This window comes from Oncorhynchus mykiss, chromosome 4 (assembly GCF_057628025.1).
Source record: "Oncorhynchus mykiss isolate SJ-2025 chromosome 4, ASM5762802v1, whole genome shotgun sequence".
Classification (NCBI taxonomy): Eukaryota; Metazoa; Chordata; class Actinopteri; order Salmoniformes; family Salmonidae; genus Oncorhynchus; species Oncorhynchus mykiss.
This window is the reverse complement of record NC_143025.1, coordinates 88019052-88032672: the sequence shown is the minus strand read 5'-3', so window position 1 is coordinate 88032672 and position 13621 is coordinate 88019052. Positions and strand designations below refer to the sequence as shown.

The window sequence follows — 13621 nt, the reverse complement described above, 5'->3', positions numbered from 1 at the left end:
TTGGTAGCATTGCCTTTAAGAAGTTTAACTTGGGTCAAATGTTTAGGGTAGCCTTCCCCAACCTTCCCACAATAAGGTGGGTGATTTTTGGCCCATTCCTCCTCACAGAGCTGGTGTAACTGAGTCAGGTTTGTAGGCCTCCTTGCTCACACACGCTTTTTCCGTTCTGCCCGCAAATTTTCTATAGGATTGAGGTCAGGGCTTTGTGATCGCCACTCCAATACCTTGACTTTGTTGTCCTTAAGCCATTTTGCCACAACCTTGGAAGTATGCTTGGGGTCATTGTCCATTTGGAAGACCCATTTGCGACCAAGCTTTATCTTCCTGACTGATTTCTTGAGATGTTGCTTCAATATATCCACATAATTTTCCTTCTACATGATGCCATCTATTTTGTGAAGTGCACCAGTCCCTCCTGCAGTAAAGCACTCCCACAACATGATGCTGCAACCCACGTACTTCACGGTTGGGATGGGGTTCTTCAGCTTGCAAGCCTCCCCCTTATTCCTCCAAACATAACGATGGTCATTATGGCCAAACAGTTCTATTTTTGTTTCATCAGACCAGAGGAAATTTCTCCAAATAGTACAATCTTTGTTCCCATGCACAGTTGCAAACCGTAGTCTGGCTTTTTTATGGCGGTTTTGGAGCAGTGTCTTCTTCCTTGCTGAGGGACCTTTCAGGTTATGCCGATATAGGACTCGTTTTACTGTGGAAATAGATACCTTTGTACCTGTTTCCTCCAGCATCTTCACAAGGTCCTTTGCTGTTGTTCTGGGATTGATTTGCACTTCTCGCACCAAGTACGTTCATCTCTAGGAGACAGAACGCATCTCCTTCCTGAGTGGTATGACGACTGCGTGGTTCCATGATGTTTATACTTGTGTACTATTGTTTGTACAGATGAATGTGGTACCTTCAGGCGTTTGGAAATTGCTCCCAAGGATGAACCAGACTTGTGGAGGTCTACAATTTTTTTCTGGGGTCTTGGCTGATTTCTTTTGATTTTCCCATGATGTCCAGCAAAGAAGCACTACATTTGAAGGTAGGCCGTGAAATACATCCAAAGGTACACCTCCAATTGACTCAAATGATATCAATTAGCCTACCAGAAGCTTCTAAAGCCATGAAAGGCCGCCATAGACAGACCTGGCTTAAGAGAAGACAGGCTATGTGCACACTGCCCACAAAATGAGGTGGAAACTGAGCTGTGCTTCCTAACAATGCATGACCATAGAGACTCATATTTCCCTCAGATTACACAGACCAACAAAGAATTTTAAAACAAACCCAATTTTGATAAACTCCCATATCTATTCGGTGAAATTCCAGTGTGCCATCACAGAAGCAACATTTGTTGTCACCTGTTGCCACAAGAAAAGGGCAACCAGTGAAAAACAAACACAATTGTAAAAACAACCCATATTTATGTTTATTTATGCCCCCCTTTGTACTTTAACAATGTGCACATCATTACAACACGGTACATAATGACATTTAAAAATGTTTTTATTCCTTTGAAAGTCTTGTGAGTTGTAATGTTTACTGTTCATTTCTGTTTATTTCACTTTTGTTTATTATCTATTATACATGATTTGTAAACATATGTATGTTTCCCATGCCAATAAAGCCCTTTGAATTGAATAAGTGAAGGAGAAAGATAGCGAGTAGAAGATAGGGACTCGGGCATGGAGAGCATGAGAAATCGAGGGAGAGAGAGAGTAGCATGGAAGCAGAGAAAGAAAGCCTTTGCCATGGAGGCCATTATGTAGTGTAAACCCCATGCAGGAGCATCCCTATGTGCTACTGCACGAGAGAGCGCGAGAAGGGACATTTATTTACCTTTTCATTTCTGAGATTTCAAAACGTTTTGGGGATCAAGTAGTAATCAAATTGTACTTATTGCTTATTTTGTTGTCATTATTGCTTTGTAATGAGCCATTATGTTAATCGGGCTATGATATGACCACAATGCTTAAGCTTTAGCATTTACACTTTGGGGAGGGGGGGGGGGGGGGGTAGAAAAATATGTTTTATTTTATTTATTTAACTGCGCCTAGTAAACTTGGCCAAATTGAATTAGAAAATGCCCTCATAGTACAGCGGATGCTTCAATGGCCCGAGTCACACGCACCGACACGTGCAACTGTACTGATTGCAGTGCGCCGGACCGACTGTATGTCCGCATTCGCTGCTCCTGGATAAAACACCGAGCAGAAACGACACTGTAATCTATGCCAAAATGTCACATATCCAAGGATCGTCAAACAAGTCTACATTTTGATATATTGCAACATTGTTTCACAAAACAGTAGCAGTGTAGCAGATCTAGCAGGTGAGAACAATGTAGTACACACTATATAGGGTGACATGCATTGTTAGGCATCTGCTTGCATGTCGGGAGGACACAAGGTTATAAAGTTGGGAAATATGATTAATGATAGCCAATTTTACAGCACTAACGTAACCACTATCACGATGTACCACCGTAACTAATAAGTTAGCTACTGTACAAAGCTGATGATCTGATTTATTAGACAAAGGTTAGAGACAAAGGGTTATTGTAACAAAATAGTCCCAAGTCTGTTGTAGAACCACCTATTTAAAGGGATGGGCAGCTCTATACTGTAATAACGCTGTTTGTATGCATTTTATCCACTGCTTCTCGTTAGGTTTTTATGGTATTACTATACTGGTAGTGAGGTATTATGGTAGCTATCGTTATCTATTTTACTTGGGCATCGTCATCCACAACGGGTTTTCTTCCTCGTTGCAGTGGCCCGTCCTCTCTCCTCCCTCTACCTCACTGACAGACATGTATGTCATTGTTGGTTTACAAACACTTTTGACGGTTCAAATAGCCTTTGAAGGCTCAGAGTCTATGAAATGAGATTCATTAGCTAGTAGATAATAGCTCTAGCTAGCCTTATCCTAGACCTAGGACATTGTTGATCGTACACGGGTAGAAGGCAGCTAATAAGACAGATGTTATCGTAAATGACAATAGTATTAGCTACACAGTAGTTAGTAACATTGGTTTCTGTTTTTCCACAGGTTCAGAACATAGACAATTAGGGCTAAGCCAAAGAGGCCGATATCGAAAGCAGTATACTGTCAGAAGAAGAACATAGATACCAGCGGCACAAGCCAGAGTGATCCCGTACGCTTAGCTAGCTACTGTACAGCTAGCTTGAGGGAGAAAAAAACATAAGATTGAAAACACTTACCAACGTAAAGGCTACCTTCAAGCCCTCCTCTCCGTTCTCACTGTCTGGTCATGGACTCAAATAGCCAGACAGACTATCCTCCAATTGATTTGTTATTTAATCACGAATAGTCTTTTCCTGCGGTGTTGTCGCTTCTTCCGCTTCGTCACAAACAGCCAGACCGTTTCTTTCACTGCGAGAAGAGGGGAAGCGGAAACACGTCAGCAGCCTCGCTTTCGTGCACGGTTTCCTTGGGTAGTAGAAGACTGTGGTCAGGATATCTTTATTATGCTACTGTAGAATGAAGACGGGCATTAATGTATTAAGCGTCAAATTGACTTTATCCGTTATAACTAATGTACCACAGTAATTGTTTTTACTCGGTGAAGCCCAGGCCAGCAGGTCTACTGAAAATCATTGGGACCAGACCAATTTTGTTAGCCCGGTGACTTGGCCCGAGCGGATAGTTTGACTGCGAGAGGGGCGGGCAGGTCCACAATGTACTGTGTGAACCAATTATTTATTTTGATAGACCTTGGATTGTAGATAATATGGGTGCGTTTGTAAATTCACTCTGGCTATCAACGCGTGTTTAGCAGATATTATTGCGAGTGAAGCGAAATGCTTGTAATATGTCCGGTGTCGGTAAACGTCGGCAAAGAAGCGTAATTAAATTGTTGCCAGCAGCACAGTTACAGTCACCAACGCCTTAGATAACATGAAAACATCCTAACCACCTCTGCTAGGTTAAGTAAAATGGTCAAAGGTGTTCCCTTGTTGTGTTGCTCATTTGCGTCTGGAAATAGCTTGTCAACTTTAGCCAGTTAACTTAAGTACTTCACTGCCATTGTAAGGTCAGAACACTCAGATCAACCCTACTCCTCTGTAAGAGCGTCCAGTGTGCGCTCTGATTTGACGAACTATCCGAAGCGCACTCTGACAAACTGGAGGCAATTTACGAACGCACCCTATGAGAACACAGATAAAACAAACAGATAGACATTTCACTGGATTTTTAAAATGTGAAGCATCCGCTTACTGTTTCCATCCACTACCAAATATGGTAGTGAGAGGAAGCCCACTGGAGCACAGTGGGAGAAGATGGAACGAGATGGATTTTAGCCGATATTATGCACATTTTCTTATCGATTAAACATTTAATCTCAATATAGTTGTCTGTTTCCAAAACTAGAATCTGTTATGAACAGAGTGGGCTAAGGTTTGTAAACTTTAACCTTTGCAAAACTTTTAAAGATCGCGTTGTTTATGAGTACAAAGGCGAATTGTTACTGCACACGCGCACTTCACAGGGTAGACGTTCCCTATAACGAAAAACATACAGATGATGCTAGAACGCACCAATAGGATCTCGCTTTCTTGTGCTTGGCTCTGCCCACTATGACTCATTTGTTCCCATTGGAAACGACAGGCGGTGGTATATCAATTCGCTTCAATTCAATTCGCTTTATTGGCATGACGTAACAATGTAAATATTGCCAAAGCTCATTTGGGATATTTACAATATAAAAAATAAATAAGAATGAAAATCTAAATTGTCAACGGGACAACAGTAACAACAATAACCAAGGGTCAAAATAACCATACATTCAACAATAACAATACGTATACAGTAGAGTACATGTGCAGGTTGATTGGTCTGTCAGCCACTGTCCCTCAACTTATGGCAGGCAGCAATATAGTGCGCTGACAACCCACAGCTCTGCGTCCTCCCCCAACAAGACGGGTAGCCTATCCTCATCAGAGAGGTCTTTGAGAGGTCTATATCTTGGTTTAGTCACAAAAATCTTTGAGGAGAAGCTTTGATCCCACTGGTAAGCCATATTGACACTCCTTAGAAAAGCCGCTTTCCATGGGAATGGATGGAATCTTTCGGTATTTCATTTAAATGGTTCTTGGACAAAATTAAATATATTTATGTATTTTTTTGTTGTTGTAGTGGGAAGAGTAATATTAGTACTTTCAAAAAATTATACTTTAAGGAAAATGGTTTTATATATTTTATTTGTATGTTTAGTTCACATATCATTTTAAAGTATGCATTAAGGTGTCTAATATAATAAACGTGGCTAAAACAAATGTAGACGTTAGTAAATGCATATCTATAGCTTCCAAAATATGTTTTGCAATTGTAGGGGAGTGCCAAGATGGAGACGCGAGGGTTTCAAAACAGCACACTAGATGACGTAAAAGGGGGTATCTATAAATCATTGATGTGAACCTTTGGTGTGTTAGTAAATTCACTCTGGAGTGCATGCTCTTAAATTCAGAGCGTTGTCAGATTGTCCTCTTAAATTCAGAGCATTTCTCTTTCGGAGGACACACTGGACGCTGTGGCCGAGGAGTAGAGTTGATCCGAGCGTTCTCTGACCTCAACGGCAGTCAAGCACCCAGGCTAAAAAAAAGAGACAACTGATAGACAACAAAAAAAGAGAGAACACCTCACTCTGACCATTTTACTCTCATTAGCAGAACTGGTTAGGCTGTTTTCATGTTATCCAGAGCGTTGGTAACTGTGATGTTGGCAACAATGTAACTATGCTTTTTTTTTTTGCTGACGTTTAGTGGCACCGGTCATATTCAACGGGTGTTGAGCGTTAGTAAATTCATCAATTATTCTGCGCTCTGCACACTCAGTTGAGTGTGCTCTGAAATCGGAGTAGGTAGCCAGAGTGAATTTACGAACGCGCCCTTTTGTACTTATTTTCAACTAGGAAAATATTACGGCGACGAGCCATACCAGAACGTAGTTACCAAAAACCCAAATATAGGAACCCCGCCTACTCGACCAATTGGATGAACTAGTGTAACGACGCGTATTCCTGTTATCGGGAAACGCCTCATTTTCAAAACGGCATATCTCGAGTTCAAGATTGAGGACTAAATACGTTCGGGAACAAGAGTCACAAATTCATAACTTTTAGAAAATGACAAGTTTTGGGCAAAAAAAAGAGTTGTCTTTTCTCGTTTAGATAACGAATAGCTTACTTTAGCTACTCTTACCTAAAATGAGCTAGCGAGCATAAAGGATTCCATCAAAGATTTTTGTAACTTAACCAAGATAGACCACAGCCTGTCATTTCAAATGAACAGAGCCAAGTACGAGCTAGCGAGATCCTATTGGCTTCGTTCTAACATCATCTGCATGTTTTCGTTAGGGAACGCATACTCTGTGACGCGTGTGTGCAATAACTCAATTCACCTTTGCATTTCCTAAAAGCTTTTGCAAAGGTTAACGTTAACAAACCTTGGTCCACTGTTCGTAACAGATTCTAGTTTTGGAAACAGAAAACTCTATTGAGATCAAATGTTTCATCGATGAGAAAATTTACAGAATGTCTGCCAAAAATCCATCTCGTTCAATCTTCTCCCACTGTCCACAAGTAGGCTTCCCCTCACTACCAAATATTATGTGGAAACACCAAAGTGGCTGCTTCACATTTTAAAATGTGATTCCATTCCTCTTAAAAACACAGAGGAGTTACTCTACTTGATAGAGCAACGTTATATGTTTCCCTATATGCCTTTCATTCTACTAGTAGTAGGTCATATGCTTTACCATCAACAAAAACACAGCCTTTGGTAGGGGAAATAAACAAAATAAGTTGGGAGAGTAAAATTCTCCTATTCAATAGTGTTCTTTTCAAGTTGTGGGCACAAACAAAACATGAATGCTACCAGGGGAAAAACGGACAAACAAAAAGTCTTAAGAGAAATATGCTACTGAAAGGAACAAGAAGGAAGGCAGTAAGTTAAAAGACAGATCACTGTCATTTAAACCATACACTTTTACAACATTTAATTGTAATACTACTGAAGTACTAACAATGGAATGTTCTTCCCCCCAAAAAATTAAGATGGGTTTTTAAACAGGTGTGTTTTCTGTGGTTACTATGGAAACTTATTTCAAAAGTACAATGCCTTCAGAAGGTATTCAATCCCCTTGACTTTTTACACATTTTGTTGTTACAGCCTAAATTCAAAGTGGATGAAATAAATATTTTTTTTCTCTTACCCATCTACACACAATACCCTCTAGTGACAAAGTGAAAACATATTTTTTAGAAATCAACGAACTTGCGCCACTGGGAAGGGGGATACCTAGTCAGTTGTACAACTGAATGCATTCAACTGAAATGTGTCTTCTGCATTTAACCCAACCCCTCTGAATCAGAGAGGTGCAGAGGGCTGCCTTAATCAACATCCACGTCATCGGAGCCCAGGGAACAGTGGGTTAACTGTCTTGTTCAGGGGAACAGTGGGTTAACTGCCTTGTTCATGGGAACAGTGGGTTAACTGCCTTGTTCAGGGGAACAGTGGGTTAACTGCCTTGCTCAGGGGAACAGTGGGTTAACTGCCTTGCTCAGGGGAACAGTGGGTTAACTGCCTTGCTCAGGGGAACAGTGGGTTAACTGCCTTGCTCAGGGGAACAGTGGGTTAACTGCCTTGTTCAGGGGAACAGTGGGTTAACTGCCTTGCTCATGTAAGCTCGGGGACCCGAGTCAAAACATACAGTAGCCTACACCAAAGTCAGATTTTTTTTTTTGCGGTGTCTGTACTTTATTTATACTTTTTGCAACTTTTACTTCACTGCATTCCTAAAGAAAATAATGTACTTTTTACTCCATACAATTTCCCTGATACCCAAAAGTACTCATTACATTTTGAATGCTTAGCAGGACAGGAAAATGGTCAAATTCACACACTTGTCAAGACAACATGCCTGGTCATTCCAAATGCCTGGTCATTCCAAATGCCTGGTCATTCCAAATGCCTCTGATCTGGCGGATTCACTGAACACGATTACTTTGTTTGTAAATGATGTTTAATCAGGCAAGAAAATGGCCCTGCCGAAATACTCCCACCCCTCGTAATTTTTAATCAAATACTTTCTATAGAACAAACATCACGTCAGGCAACCAAAGTTAATAATTCATGTATGTGTGTTATATTCAGGGATGGAAAGAGTACTTTAAAATCCTACTCAAGTTGAAGTACTGTTACTTTAATGAAATTGTAAATCAAGTAGAAGTAAAAGTACTGGTGTAAAAAAAAAAAAAAGTTTAAAAAAAAGTAGAATGTAGCAGATTTAAAAAGTACTCAGAGTAAAAGTTACATCTAAAATAATTTGCTATTTCAAATTTGGATGGTTATTTTGTATTATCCTTTTACAAGAATGGAAGTTCATGTGAAAAGGGTATGGCAACTGAATGCAAGCTTCACAAACAAATTAATAATTGTAAAAATAAAGTACTTTTCTATATACTGCTGTATATGTAATATTGTTAACATGTAACAATATATGCCCTGACCTTAGAGACGTTTTATTCCTCCATTTGGTTTGGTCAGGGTGTGATGTGGGGTGGGCATTCTATGTTTTCTGTTTCTATGTTTTAGCCGGGTATGGTTCTCAATCAGGGACAGCTGTCTATCGTTGTCTCTGATTGGGAATCTTACTTGGGCAGCCTTTTTTTTTTTTTTTTTTACTTTTACACCTTAGTTGTGGGTAGTTGTCTTCGTTTGATGCAGGTATATCCTCACGGAGCTTCACGGTCATTGTTGTTGTTTTGTTGGCTCCATTTTAAAGAAATAAAGAGAAAATGTAAGCTCACCCCGTTGCACCCTGGTCCGGTCATTTCCCTGACGACGTTCGTGACAACACCAGAAAATAACGAAAACAAGATAAGATCCACCACAGCTGATTTTAATATTAAATCTTCAACTTCACATATACAAAATGTTCAAAAGCCATATTATTTGTGGAACAACCTATCGAACACTTAACTCACATCACTTCTCTCTGAATGGCTCTGATAAGTGGTAGGCACATTTGGCAAGATGCTTCCCGACCTCTTGAAGTTTTGATTTTAGTAAGCGGATCACTGGTAGCAGCCACCCCATATGCATGTTGGTCTCAGACTGTAAAATGTTCAAAGCTGAGACCAAAGGCTTCATCACTTTGCAGTACTCATTCAAGAAGGACATTTCTGCCGGGCTCATCCCTGAAAGACAAGGTGAATGTAATACCTCTTAGAATTCTAACATTTCATTGACAATATAATACTGTAATAGGAAAATATTTACGTTGATTCAAAGAATTGCTACTCACATTTTCAGTTAATTCTTGTCACACCTTTCTTATGGTATCCTCCCCCTTCTCTTGTATGATATGTGTGATCCTCTCCACAGTCAGGTAAGTTGAGTTCCAACTTGTTTAGATTTGGACGGATCAACTGCAGTTTGCACTCATTCTCTACAACTTCAGCAGCTAAGGTTGACCGTCCTGTTTTACTCCACATGGCATTTGGCAAAAGATGCTCTGGACAACCTTTTGTAGCCATCACTGTGTTTCTGCCAGCGCAGAATCTGTTGCAATTAGCTTCAGCAGGTGACATGCACACCGTTGATGCTGAGGGAGTTGATTATTCTAGGCCACTGTCATTTTCCAGGATGGAATAGGTGTCTTAGCATTCAACCTGCTCTGCTGGCTCTTCAGCATCTGTGTCTCGGTCTGCTGACTCGACTGCCTGGCTCTGCTCACCCAAAAAAAACATTGAATGCTTTGATGAAGTTTGATCCACTGTCTGTTGTGGTTCTTACTACTTTTCCCCTGATCCTGTATGCATAATGGATGTCGTCGAGGACACCTGCAAGCACATCACCTGTGTGGGAACCTCTCAATCTCCTGCAAGCGAGTGCAGCAGAACGTCAGTTTCTTAATCTATCAAGTGACCCCTATGTAACTCCTTTGATGAGCTGTCCAATCAGTGGTGGTGGCAACATAATGTACCCTAACGGTCTTCTTCGTGTGATTGGCTGCTTCATTTATTCTTGAACGAACAGTAGGTCTGGAGATTACTTTGCATTGAGGATGCAGGGTGGTTACCAACTCTTTAAAAGCTGGTTGTTTGACCGCAGAGAACGGCTGTTGGCCCTCACAGATCAAATCAATGACAAGCTTGTCAACGGTTGCTTGTGAGACGCACCTGGCTCCTCCCACTGCCATTTCAGATATCTTTGCAAGTTGAAGAGGTGTTTGATAGTTCCTTGGTTCTTTTGTTTGTGGTTGCAAAGGTGAGCATATTGTAGTTTGTCATCTTTAATGGATGTTTCCTCTGTGGACAAAATTACTGCATCAGTCTGGGCAAAATGTATATTGCCTGACTAGTTTGTATAAAACCAAACTTAACTTAAAACCGCATCAAATCTACAATCTAAGTATTTGGGCAATGACACTTTGTTTTGGCTCTGTAGTCCAGCACATTTGGATTTTAAAAGATCCAATGACAATGGGGTTAAAGTGCAGACTGTCAGCTATAAGATGTTTTTTATTCATATCAAATGAACCATTTAGAAATTACAGCATGTTTTGAATAATGTCACTGTCCAAATACTTATGGATGTTGGGGAATATTGTTATTTTCCCCAGTTATAAGAACTAACGTTATAGTTTTACCAAACATTGTTTTGGGATATTATTGGAAACTCAGTGATCCAACCAGATATAGCTAGGTAATAAACAAATAAGATAATGCACTTACCTAAAAATCCCAGGTCTCAAAATTATTTATTTTATCTAAACAAGTTCCTTAATTTCACTTTTAGCTATCCCCAACAATTTAAATTATGGGGATGGCTAACTACTAGCCACCATAATGTCAATGAGGTAGTAGCCCGCACTACAGGCAAAAGTTCCTTCAGCTGTGTTAAGACATTGGTCAGGGTTAGCGTCTAACTAGCTAGCAACAGGATGAGCTAGCTAACGTTAGCATTACGCTACAGATTGAATGAAACTGGCTACATAGCCTACACAACAAACGCCATTCATGGCAATAAAATACATTTACAACTTTACTTTAAAAAATATATACATATTTACACATTTACTTTTTGTACCATTACATGTTTCCTAAAATTTGAAGCAGAGTTTTTGTAGGCAGCCACCTCCACCATCTTTACATTCCATAGTTACTGTCTCCTCCTCTCTGCTTGAAGCGGAAGTGTTCTTTGAGATGCGGCCAGGCATTTCCTTCCTCGTGATCTTCAGAAGACCCGGCCACTGGCTCTGTCTATTGTCTCCTGAACCTTCTCAATCTCGTTAGGCTCCATTTATTTTTTCAAGTTGATTAGGAAACATTTTTTTCTTCTATTTTTTACTGTTTAAAAAAACTGTTTACCGATCAGTTGGTTTGCATACACAGCTGTGATTGGGCCGTTTTGGCGCGATTGAAATGTAAATGCATTGGTCCGTCTGGTCATGTCCTGGCTTACATTCAGGGCGGGATGTAAATGTAAAATGTTCTCTGTCTAAAATAAATCACTGCACAAAAATCACTGCATTTGACTAACCCAGTCAGTCACTTACTCACCTTGTCCACTGTGTGTGTGTGCCTCTCTGTGACATAAGCTAGACATCTAGCTGGCTAGCTCATCATGTCTCAGTCTAAACTGTACACTCTCAAATACAGAAAGGAGTGGGAATCAAACCCTGAATTCAAAGGCTGGTTGAAGCCGTTTATTGGAGACGATACACAGGCATACTGCCTGTATTGTAAGGCTGATTTCCACACCAAACTTTGATGTAAAAAAAAAAACATGACAACTCAAAAACATACTCAAAAGGCAAAGCCCGATAACAGTTCCACCCAAAACAAGCTGCCATTTATGGTTAATGCCACCATGGCATTAGCTATCGCTGAACACTGTTCCATGCTGGCATATGATCACATTGGAGAAGCATGTAGAGCTGCTTTCTCAGACTCGACTGCTGCTACCCACTTCAAAATGCACAGGACAACCTGCACATGTGGGATTCTGTGTTTTTACATTATAGCCATTGCCATATAAATATTATTAAATATTATCTGGTGTTGGCTGTGTGAGGTATCTGCATTTGTGCACTTGAGCATTATCATGAGATTAAACAACTGCTTGCTACATCTACTTGCCTGTTTGTGTGTGTGACAAGAGCTGAGTAACATGGTGTGACCTGCATGTTGCAAAACTGTAGATAACAGCCCAGCAGATGCTTTGTCCTTGTGTTTGTATGTGAGAATATTGAGCACATGGTGTGACTTGCTGTATCTTACAAAGTTGCAAGTCTAAACCACGCTCAGCCTCTACTGTGATAGGCCAACAGACGGGTTGGAACTATGTCCATCACAGTATAAGAACACTGTTTACATACATCCTGTCAGTTCCCTGTTTTGCCCTGCGTGGTATTACAGTGAGCCCGTATATACGAAAGTTGCATTTGCCATTTATTACTTAGCTAATAAAAAATACATAGTATACAATCGGTAACTCATTGTCATATTTTTCCTGATACCAGATTCGAATTTACGCAACTCTAACACACAAATTATTAATGGTGTTCTAGCACCAACATACTTTCTGAAAAAGTTGGTCGCAGATGTAAGTGTTTCTAAGTACCTGGGGGTTGTGATAAGGTACTTTAGTGACACCAAGCAGACAATTATCAACATTTCTGGGACTTGTTGAGTTGGAGGGAGGAGATGCCAAATCTATAGCCCGTGCTGTTGTGGCTTTCCTCGAGAAGTGTTGTCTTAAAGAGAAACTCCTGGGGATAGGGATTGACAATGCCTCTTATGAAGGGATTAACAATGGGGTCCATAAAGTGATGGAAGAGGAGTATGGCCTCAAATCTGATTCGTATTCGCTTTGTGTGCCACTCTCTGCAGCTTGCTCATTTGTAGTTCTAAACATAAAGTGAGTAAGAAACACCCTGTCTCTCCCACAACGTTATTCCTCGCTTCTACAGCGTCCATCACAATTACATGCAGATGGCAAAATTATGCAAATTAGGCGATGATGTCATTTAGTGACTTTTAGGAAAGCCAATAGCTACTTTCCTTACTGAGGAGTTGGCAACACTGCATGTTACTTGTCACTGACAAACATGTGAACAGTTCTAGCTACTACTAACACGGAACCCAAACCGTCTGAGCGCCATCGTGCATACATTTATTTTGTCCCCCTGCACCAAACGTGATCACGATACGCAGGTTAAAATATCAAAACAAACTCTGAACCAATGACATTCATTTGGGGACAGGTCAAAAAGCATTAAACATGTATGTTAGCTTGCTGTTGCTAGCTAATTTGCCCTGGGATATAAACATTGAGTTGTTATTTTACCTGAAATGCACAAGGTCCTCTACTCCGACAATTAATCCACACATAAAATGGCCAACCGAATCATTTCTAGTCATCTCTCTGTTTGAATGCTAAATGACGAGACAGAGGCATTGATGCGAGTAACCAGTCTTGTTCAGTACATCACAACACATCCGGGTATCTCAAGCACCCCGGTAAAACACAAGAGTTGCAGTAATGAACATTTACCAACAGATGGCATCACTGTGCCATCTTACACC

General features: G+C 40.5%; 1 protein-coding gene and 1 long non-coding RNA gene across 3 annotated transcripts in view; both read right to left on the bottom strand.

Moving 5' to 3' along the window:
- Window positions 1–5844, bottom strand: part of LOC118964474 (sushi domain-containing protein 6) — a 62179-nt gene extending 56335 nt beyond the window's left edge. The window contains exon 1 of the mRNA XM_036976233.2: window positions 3228–5844. The gene's annotated coding sequence lies outside the window, so the exon portion shown is untranslated. The remainder of the gene's footprint in view (window positions 1–3227) is intronic.
- A 3063-nt stretch (window positions 5845–8907) lies between these two features.
- Window positions 8908–13540, bottom strand: LOC110522590 (uncharacterized). Of its 2 annotated transcripts, none has more exons than XR_016495487.1 (3): window positions 13383–13540; window positions 9334–10339; window positions 8908–9226 (listed from the first exon to the last, which is right to left on the bottom strand). It is a non-coding gene; the product is annotated as an uncharacterized LOC110522590 (long non-coding RNA). The 2 variants fall into 2 exon arrangements; XR_002473345.3 differs by lacking the exon at window positions 13383–13540 and adding an exon at window positions 10766–11226.
- Window positions 13541–13621: the final 81 nt, after the last annotated feature.